Raw genomic sequence first — 8,500 nt, 5'->3', positions numbered from 1 at the left:
AGAGTAAGATCATTGTCTTGAGTGTTTTCTGACTAATTTTCAGTCGGATTCGTCAAAAGGGCACCGTGCAGTACGTGAAAATTAAAATAAAAACAAATTTTTGATTCCACTTGGCGGCACTGTGTGTATAACAAAATAATAACATTAAGATGTCTTCAGGTCGGGACGTTTTATTTACAGGTGAAGGTTTGGATTTTTAGGAGCATGTGCAGGGGAGTTATTAAGCATTCATTTATTTGTATTAGGTTCATTTTGTCTTCTTATTATTGATATTTGACTGATTCATTAAAAGCAGACAATTATGTTTTAGGTTAATTTTTTACCTGACATGTTTCGGCGAGTCTTTCGCCTTCTTCAGAGTGTCGCATGATGTGATGGTGTCTTGAGCTGATGTTCCATGAGGGTGTGACTTACCTGTCAAAAAAATGAAAAAAATCAGAGCAGTAAAAGAACAAGCACAACATGAACATTACAAATCAGCAATCACTGACCACTGCAAAAGGGAAAACCACATCATGGACCGGGAGAAGGGCAGGGTCATCCACACAGAAGAGAACAAACAACAGCGCTGGATCAGAGAGGCCATTGAGATCTGCAAGCGAGGCATAAAAACCATGAACAGAGACAAGGGAGCCTTCATCCTCTCTACCACCTGGACCAGCATCTTGGCGGAGTGAACGGACAGCGGGGGGCGTGACTTGCCTTCATTCTTGTGACAGGTAAGTCACGCCCTCATGGAACATCAGCTGATAAAGGCGGGTCACAAGACACCATCATGTGACACTCTGAAGAAGGCGAAAGACTTTCGTATTGTGACATGCTCAAGGCCTAAACACTCATCCGAGCAAATATAAGGTAGATTTTGTTAACATGCCCGGAGAAAAACATCAACGAAAATAATTTATATTTGTTTTAACCAGTTGGTGGCGCTACCACTGCGATCAAAAATAAGTTGGCAGCCGTCTTCAGGGCCTGAATATCCTCAAATGTGAAAAATTTCGAGAAGATGGATCATCTGAATCATTTTGCAGGAACTTTTGTTGCCACGGAGAATAATCAGACTCTGCGGCACCGTAATAGCCACGCCCTTCGAAGGAAAGTCACAAAAATAGGGATAGAGTAAGATCAATGTCTTGAGTCTTTTCTAGCCAATTTTCAATCAGATTCGTTAAAAGGGCACCGTGCAGTACGTCAAAATGTAAAAAATGATATTGATTGGCGCAAGGTGTATAACTGAATATAAACATATAGATGTCTTCAGGTACAGACTCTTTATGTACATGTGAAGTTTTGGATTTTTAGCAGCATGTGCAGGAGAGTTATTAAGCATTTTGTCCATTGCGGCGAAGGAAATCTTAAGTGAAAACTTTGATGCCCCGCCCCCGTCATATAGTATTTCGGAAACAAAAAATTTTAGCCCCAGTGTTTGTCCCAGGTCTTCAGATGCTACAGACAGAATTTTAAGGCAATCAGATGAAGCCTTTAGGATCAGGGTGCAAAAGAATGACCCCTGTAAACATGCAAAAAAGGGCAAAAGTCGGACTTTCAAAAATTCAGAACTCACTTCCTGTTCATATTAGACGTTAAAATATCAAATTTTTCGCCATGCCCGATGAGACTGCCAGGTTTGGTGAGTTTTTGTGCATGTTTCGGGGGTCAAAAATGCGATCGAACAATCGGAAAAATAATAATAATAATTTCTACAAAAACAATAGGGACTTCGCAGCGGTCGCTGCTCAGGCCCTAATAATAATAATAATAATAATAATAAAAGTAATAATATTTTCTACAAAAACAATAGGGACCTCGCCGCGGTCGCTGCTCGGGCCCCAATAATAATTTCTACACAAAGTCCATTGTGGTGACCCGCCCCCTTTTAAGTAAATTCAAAATGGCCGACTTCCTGTAAAACCTAGCTCATTGCTCCAAGAGACTTTTTTGTAGGTCTTGGTCTTATACATACAGTGAACCCTCGCTACTTCGCGGTTCACCTTTCGCGGGTTCAGTGCTTCGCGAGTCTAAAAAATATTCGGGCGCATTGTAGTTTCGCCGAGCGGCACGACGGGGCGCTGGAGCGGTTAGACGGCCGGCGTGCGCCGAAGAAGAGCGTGGGCGAAGAGGAGAGTGGACGAAGAAGAGCACGTTCCCCCGGACACGATCGGTGGCGACGTTTCGCGCGGTTCGGACCGTACCAGAGCTCCGGCCAGCGTGCGTGGCAGTTAAGCCGTAGAGGAGCACCTTCCCCGGGCACGGGCAGTGCCAAGCGGCCCCTAAGTTTAACCGAATGGAAGCTCCGGAGGAGGAGGGCATGCTCGCGTCACAGTAAGCCGAAGAGGAGCACCTTCCCCGGGCACGGGCGGTTCCAAGCGGCCCCTAAGTTTAACCGAATGGAAGCTCCGGAGGAGGAGGGCATGCTCGCGTCACAGTAAGCCGAAGAGGAGCACCTTCCCCGGGCACGGGCGGTGCCAAGCGGCCCCTAAGTTTAACCGAATGGAAGCTCCGGGGGAGGAGGACGGGCGTGTGTCACAGTTAAGCCAAATTGGAGCACCTCTTCTGCCCGGGCACGAGCGGAGCGCGAGGCTGTCAGTTATGAATGTATAAATGAATAAATAAATAAAGAATGCCACCTTTCATTTCACAGGGCACACCGGACGGCGTACCAGCAGGTAAAAGTCGGAGTAATTAAATAAATACAAAAAGAATGGCTGGGGAATAAAAAAATAATACGTTTTAATAATAATTTGTTTTTTTTGTTATAACATGAATTTCACTCTCTCTCTCCCCGTATATATATATATATATATATATATATATATATATATATATATATATATATTTATATATTTATTATATATATTGTATATTTTTTTTAAGCATTTTTGAAGGTGCGCCGCTACTTCGCGGATTTTCAGTTTTCGCGGGTGGTCTCGGTCCCCATTAACCGCGATAACCGAGGGTTCACTGTACTCCATAAAATTTACAAAAAGCGAGGTGAAACACTCAACCAGAGCTGCTTTTTTTTAACATTTCTCGAGGGCCATGGCGAGCCATTTCAAAAAAGCTGCACAACTAACGTATAAAATATTGATAAATTTGCTCGGCCTGATGTGTGTGTAAAGTTTTACGAGTTGTCGTTCATATTTAGAACCTCATAATCAGCTTTGTTTTATTGCTGAACAGTGCAATGCCACTCCCACAACTTTTCACGAAAAATCACGAATTTCGTATTGTGACATCCTCATGGCCGAAACAGTCATCCGAGCATATATGAGGGCGACCTTGTTGAGTTGCACGGAGAAAAACATCCAAGAAAATAACTTGTATTAGCTTTTACCAGTTGGTGGCGCTACTACTACGATGTAAAATAAGTTGGTAGATGTCTTCAGGGCTGAAGTATCCTCAAATGTGTACAACTTCGAGAAGATAGGATCATCTGAGTCATGTTGCCGGAGCTTTTGTTGCCACAGAGTACAATCGGACTTTTCAGCACCTTAATAGCCACGCCTTTTGCCAAAACGTCACAAAATTCGGCAGAGAGTAAGATCATTGTCTTAAGTCTTTTCTGACTAATTTTCAGTCGGATTCGTCAAAAGGGCACCATGCAGTACGTGAAAATTAAAATAAAAACAAATTTTTGATTCCACTTGGCGGCACTGTGTGTATAACAAAATAATAACATTAAGATGTCTTCAGGTCGGGACGTTTTATTTACAGGTGAAGGTTTGGATTTTTAGGAGCATGTGCAGGGGAGTTATTAAGCATTCATTTATTTGTATTAGGTTCATTTTGTCTTCTTATTATTGATATTTGACTGATTCATTAAAAGCAGACAATTATGTTTTAGGTAAATTTTTTACCTGACATGTTTCGGCGAGTCTTTCGCCTTCTTCAGAGTGTCGCATGATGGTGTCTTGAGCTGATGTTCCATGAGGGTGTGACTTACCTGTCAAAAAAATGAAAAAATCAGAGCAGTAAAAGAACAAGCACAACATGAACATTACAAATCAGCAATCACTGACCACTGCAAAAGGGAAAACCACATCATGGACCGGGAGAAGGGCAGGGTCATCCGCACAGAAGAGAACAAACAACAGCGCTGGATCAGAGAGGCCATTGAGATCTGCAAGCGAGGCATAAAAACCATGAACAGAGACAAGGGAGCCTTCATCCTCTCTACCACCTGGACCAGCATCTTGGCGGAGTGAACGGACAGCGGGGGGCGTGACTTGCCTTCATTCTTGTGACAGGTAAGTCACGCCCTCATGGAACATCAGCTGATAAAGACGGGTCACAAGACACCATCATGTGACACTCTGAAGAAGGCGAAAGACTTTCGTATTGTGACATGCTCAAGGCCTAAACACTCATCCGAGCAAATATAAGGTAGATTTTGTTAACCTGCCCGGAGAAAAACATCAACGAAAATAATTTGTATTTGTTTTAACCAGTTGGTGGCGCTACCACTGCGATCAAAAATAAGTTGGCAGCCGTCTTCAGGGCCTGAATATCCTCAAATGTGAAAGATTTCCAGAAGATGGATCATCTGAATCATTTTGCAGGAACTTTTGTTGCCACGGAGAATAATCAGACTCTGCGGCACCGTAATAGCCACGCCCTTTGAAGGAAAGTCATAAAAATAGGGATAGAGTAAGATCAATGTCTTGAGTCTTTTCTAGCCAATTTTCAGTCGGATTCGTTAAAAGGGCACCGTGCAGTACGTCAAAATGTAAACATTTATATTGATTGGCGCAAGGTGTATAACTGAATATAAACATATAGATGTCTTCAGGTACCGACTCTTTATGTACATGTGAAGTTTTGGATTTTTAGCAGCACGGGCAGGAGAGTTATTAAGCATTTTGTCCATTGCGGCGAAGGAAATCTTAAGTGAAAACTTTGAAGCCCCGCCCCCGTCATATAGTATTTCGGAAACAAAAAATTTTAGCCCCAGTGTTTGTCCCAGGTCTTAAGATGCTCCAGACAGAACTTTAAGGCAATCAGATGAAGCCTTTAGGATCAGGGTGCAAAAGAATGACCCCTGTAAACATGCAAAAAAGGGCAAAAGTCGGACTTTCAAAAATTCATAACTCACTTCCTGTTCATATTAGACGTTAAAAAATATCAAATTTTTCGCCATGCCCGATGAGACTGCCAAGTTTGGTGAGTTTTTGTGCATGTTTCGGGGGTCAAAAATGCGATCGAACAATCGGAAAAATAATAATAATAATAATTTCTACAAAAACAATAGGGACTTCGCAGCGGTCGCTGCTCAGGCCCTAATAATAATAATAATAATAATAATAATAATAATAAAAGTAATAATATTTTCTACAAAAACAATAGGGACCTCGCCGCGGTCGCTGCTCGGGCCCCAATAATAATTTCTACACAAAGTCCATTGTGGAGACCCGCCCCCTTTTAAGTAAATTCAAAATGGCCGACTTCCTGTAAAACCTAGCTCATTGCTCCAAGAGACTTTTTTGTAGGTCTTGGTCTTATACATACAGTGAACCCTCGCTACTTCGAGGTTCACCTTTCGCGGGTTCAGTGCTTCGCGGGTCTAAAAAATATTCGGGGGCATTGTAGTTTCGCCGAGCGGCACGACGGGGCGCTGGAGCGGTTAGACGGCCGGCGTGCGCCGAAGAAGAGCGTGGGCGAAGAGGAGAGTGGACGAAGAAGAGCACGTTCCCCCGGACACGATCGGTGGCGACGTTTCGCGCGGTTCGGACCGTACCAGAGCTCCGGCCGGCGTGCGTGGCAGTTAAGCCGTAGAGGAGCACCTTCCCCGGGCACGGGCGGTTCCAAGCGGCCCCTGAGTTTAACCGAATGGAAGCTCCGGAGGAGGAGGGCATGCTCGCGTCACAGTAAGCCGAAGAGGAGCACCTTCCCCGGGCACGGGCGGTTCCAAGCGGCCCCTAAGTTTAACCGAATGGAAGCTCCGGAGGAGGAGGGCATGCTCGCGTCACAGTAAGCCGAAGAGGAGCACCTTCCCCGGGCACGGGCGGTGCCAAGCGGCCCCTAAGTTTAACCGAATGGAAGCTCCGGGGGAGGAGGGCGGGCGTGTGTCACAGTTAAGCCGAATTGGAGCACCTCTTCTGCCGGGCACAAGCGGAGCGCGAGGCTGTCAGTTATGAATGAATAAATGAATAAATAAATAAAGAATGCCACCTTTCATTTCACAGGGCACACCGGACGGCGTACCAGCAGGTAAAAGTCGGAGTAATTAAATAAATACAAAAAGAATGGTTGGGGAATAAAAAAATAATAAGTTTTAATAATAATTTGTTTTTTTTGTTATAACATGAATTTCACTCTCTCTCTCTCTCTCTCCCCCCGTATATATATATATATATATATATATATATATATATATATATATATATATATATATATATATATATATATATATATATTTATATATTTATTATATATTTTTTTTAAGCATTTTTGAAGGTGCGCCGCTACTTCGCGGATTTTCAGTTTTCGCGGGTGGTCTCGGTCCCCATTAACCGCGATAACCGAGGGTTCACTGTACTCCATAAAATTTACAAAAAGCGAGGTGAAACACTCAACCAGGGCTGCTTTTTTGAACATTTCTCGAGGGCCATGGCGAGCCATTTCAAAAAAGCTGCACAACTAACGTATAAAATATTGATAAATTTGCTCGGCCTGATGTGTGTGTAAAGTTTCACGAGTTGTCGTTCATATTTAGAACCTCATAATCAGCTTTGTTTTATTGCCGAACAGTGCAATGCCACTCCCACAACTTTTCATGAAAAAGGACGAATTTCGTATTGTGACATCCTCATGGCCGAAACAGTCATCCGAGCATATATGAGGGCGACCTTGTTGAGTTGCACGGAGAAAAACATCCAAGAAAATAACTTGTATTAGCTTTTACCAGTTGGGGGCGCTACTACTACGATGAAAAATAAGTTGGTAGATGTCTTCAGGGCTGAAGTATCCTCAAATGTGTGCAACTTCGAGAAGATAGGATCATCTGAGTCATGTTGCTGGAGCTTTTGTTGCCACAGAGTACAATCGGACTTTTCAGCACCGTAATAGCCACGCCTTTTGCCAAAACGTCACAAAATTCGGCAGAGAGTAAGATCATTGTCTTGAGTCTTTTCTGACTAATTTTCAGTCGGATTCGTCGAAAGGGCACCGTGCAGTACGTGACAATTAAAATAAAAACAAATTTTTGATTCCACTTGGCGGCACTGTGTGTATAACAAAATAATAACATTAAGATGTCTTCAGGTCGGGACGTTTTATTTACAGGTGAAGGTTTGGATTTTTAGGAGCATGTGCAGGGGAGTTATTAAGCATTCATTTATTTGTATTAGGTTCATTTTGTCTTCTTATTATTGATATTTGACTGATTCATTAAAAGCAGACAATTATGTTTTAGGTTAATTTTTTACCTGACATGTTTCGGCGAGTCTTTCGCCTACTTCAGAGTGTCGCATGATGGTGTCTTGAGCTGATGTTCCATGAGGGTGTGACTTACCTGTCAAAAAAATGAAAAAAATCAGAGCAGTAAAAGAACAAGCACAACATGAACATTACAAATCAGCAATCACTGACCACTGCAAAAGGGAAAACCACATCATGGACCGGGAGAAGGGCAGGGTCATCCGCACAGAAGAGAACAAACAACAGCGCTGGATCAGAGAGGCCATTGAGATCTGCAAGCGAGGCATAAAAACCATGAACAGAGACAAGGGAGCCTTCATCCTCTCTACCACCTGGACCAGCATCTTGGCGGAGTGAACGGACAGCGGGGGGCGTGACTTGCCTTCATTCTTGTGACAGGTAAGTCACGCCCTCATGGAACATCAGCTGATAAAGGCGGGTCACAAGACACCATCATGTGACACTCTGAAGAAGGCGAAAGACTTTCGTATTGTGACATGCTCAAGGCCTAAACACTCATCCGAGCAAATATAAGGTAGATTTTGTTAACATGCCCGGAGAAAAACATCAACGAAAATAATTTATATTTGTTTTAACCAGTTGGTGGCGCTACCACTGCGATCAAAAATAAGTTGGCAGCCGTCTTCAGGGCCTGAATATCCTCAAATGTGAAAAATTTCGAGAAGATGGATCATCTGAATCATTTTGCAGGAACTTTTGTTGCCACGGAGAATAATCAGACTCTGCGGCACCGTAATAGCCACGCCCTTCGAAGGAAAGTCACAAAAATAGGGATAGAGTAAGATCAATGTCTTGAGTCTTTTCTAGCCAATTTTCAATCAGATTCGTTACAAGGGCACCGTGCAGTACGTCAAAATGTAAAAAATGATATTGATTGGCGCAAGGTGTATAACTGAATATAAACATATAGATGTCTTCAGGTACAGACTCTTTATGTACATGTGAAGTTTTGGATTTTTAGCAGCATGTGCAGGAGAGTTATTAAGCATTTTGTCCATTGCGGCGAAGGAAATCTTAAGTGAAAACTTTGATGCCCCGCCCCCGTCATATAGTATTTCGGAAA

Source organism: Idiotropiscis lumnitzeri, unplaced genomic scaffold (genome assembly GCF_059441095.1).
Source record: "Idiotropiscis lumnitzeri isolate Australia: NSW breed Sydney's pygmy pipehorse unplaced genomic scaffold, RoL_Ilum_1.0 HiC_scaffold_76, whole genome shotgun sequence".
In the NCBI taxonomy this organism is placed as follows: domain Eukaryota; kingdom Metazoa; phylum Chordata; class Actinopteri; order Syngnathiformes; family Syngnathidae; genus Idiotropiscis; species Idiotropiscis lumnitzeri.
Note: the sequence above shows the minus strand (reverse complement) of the source record.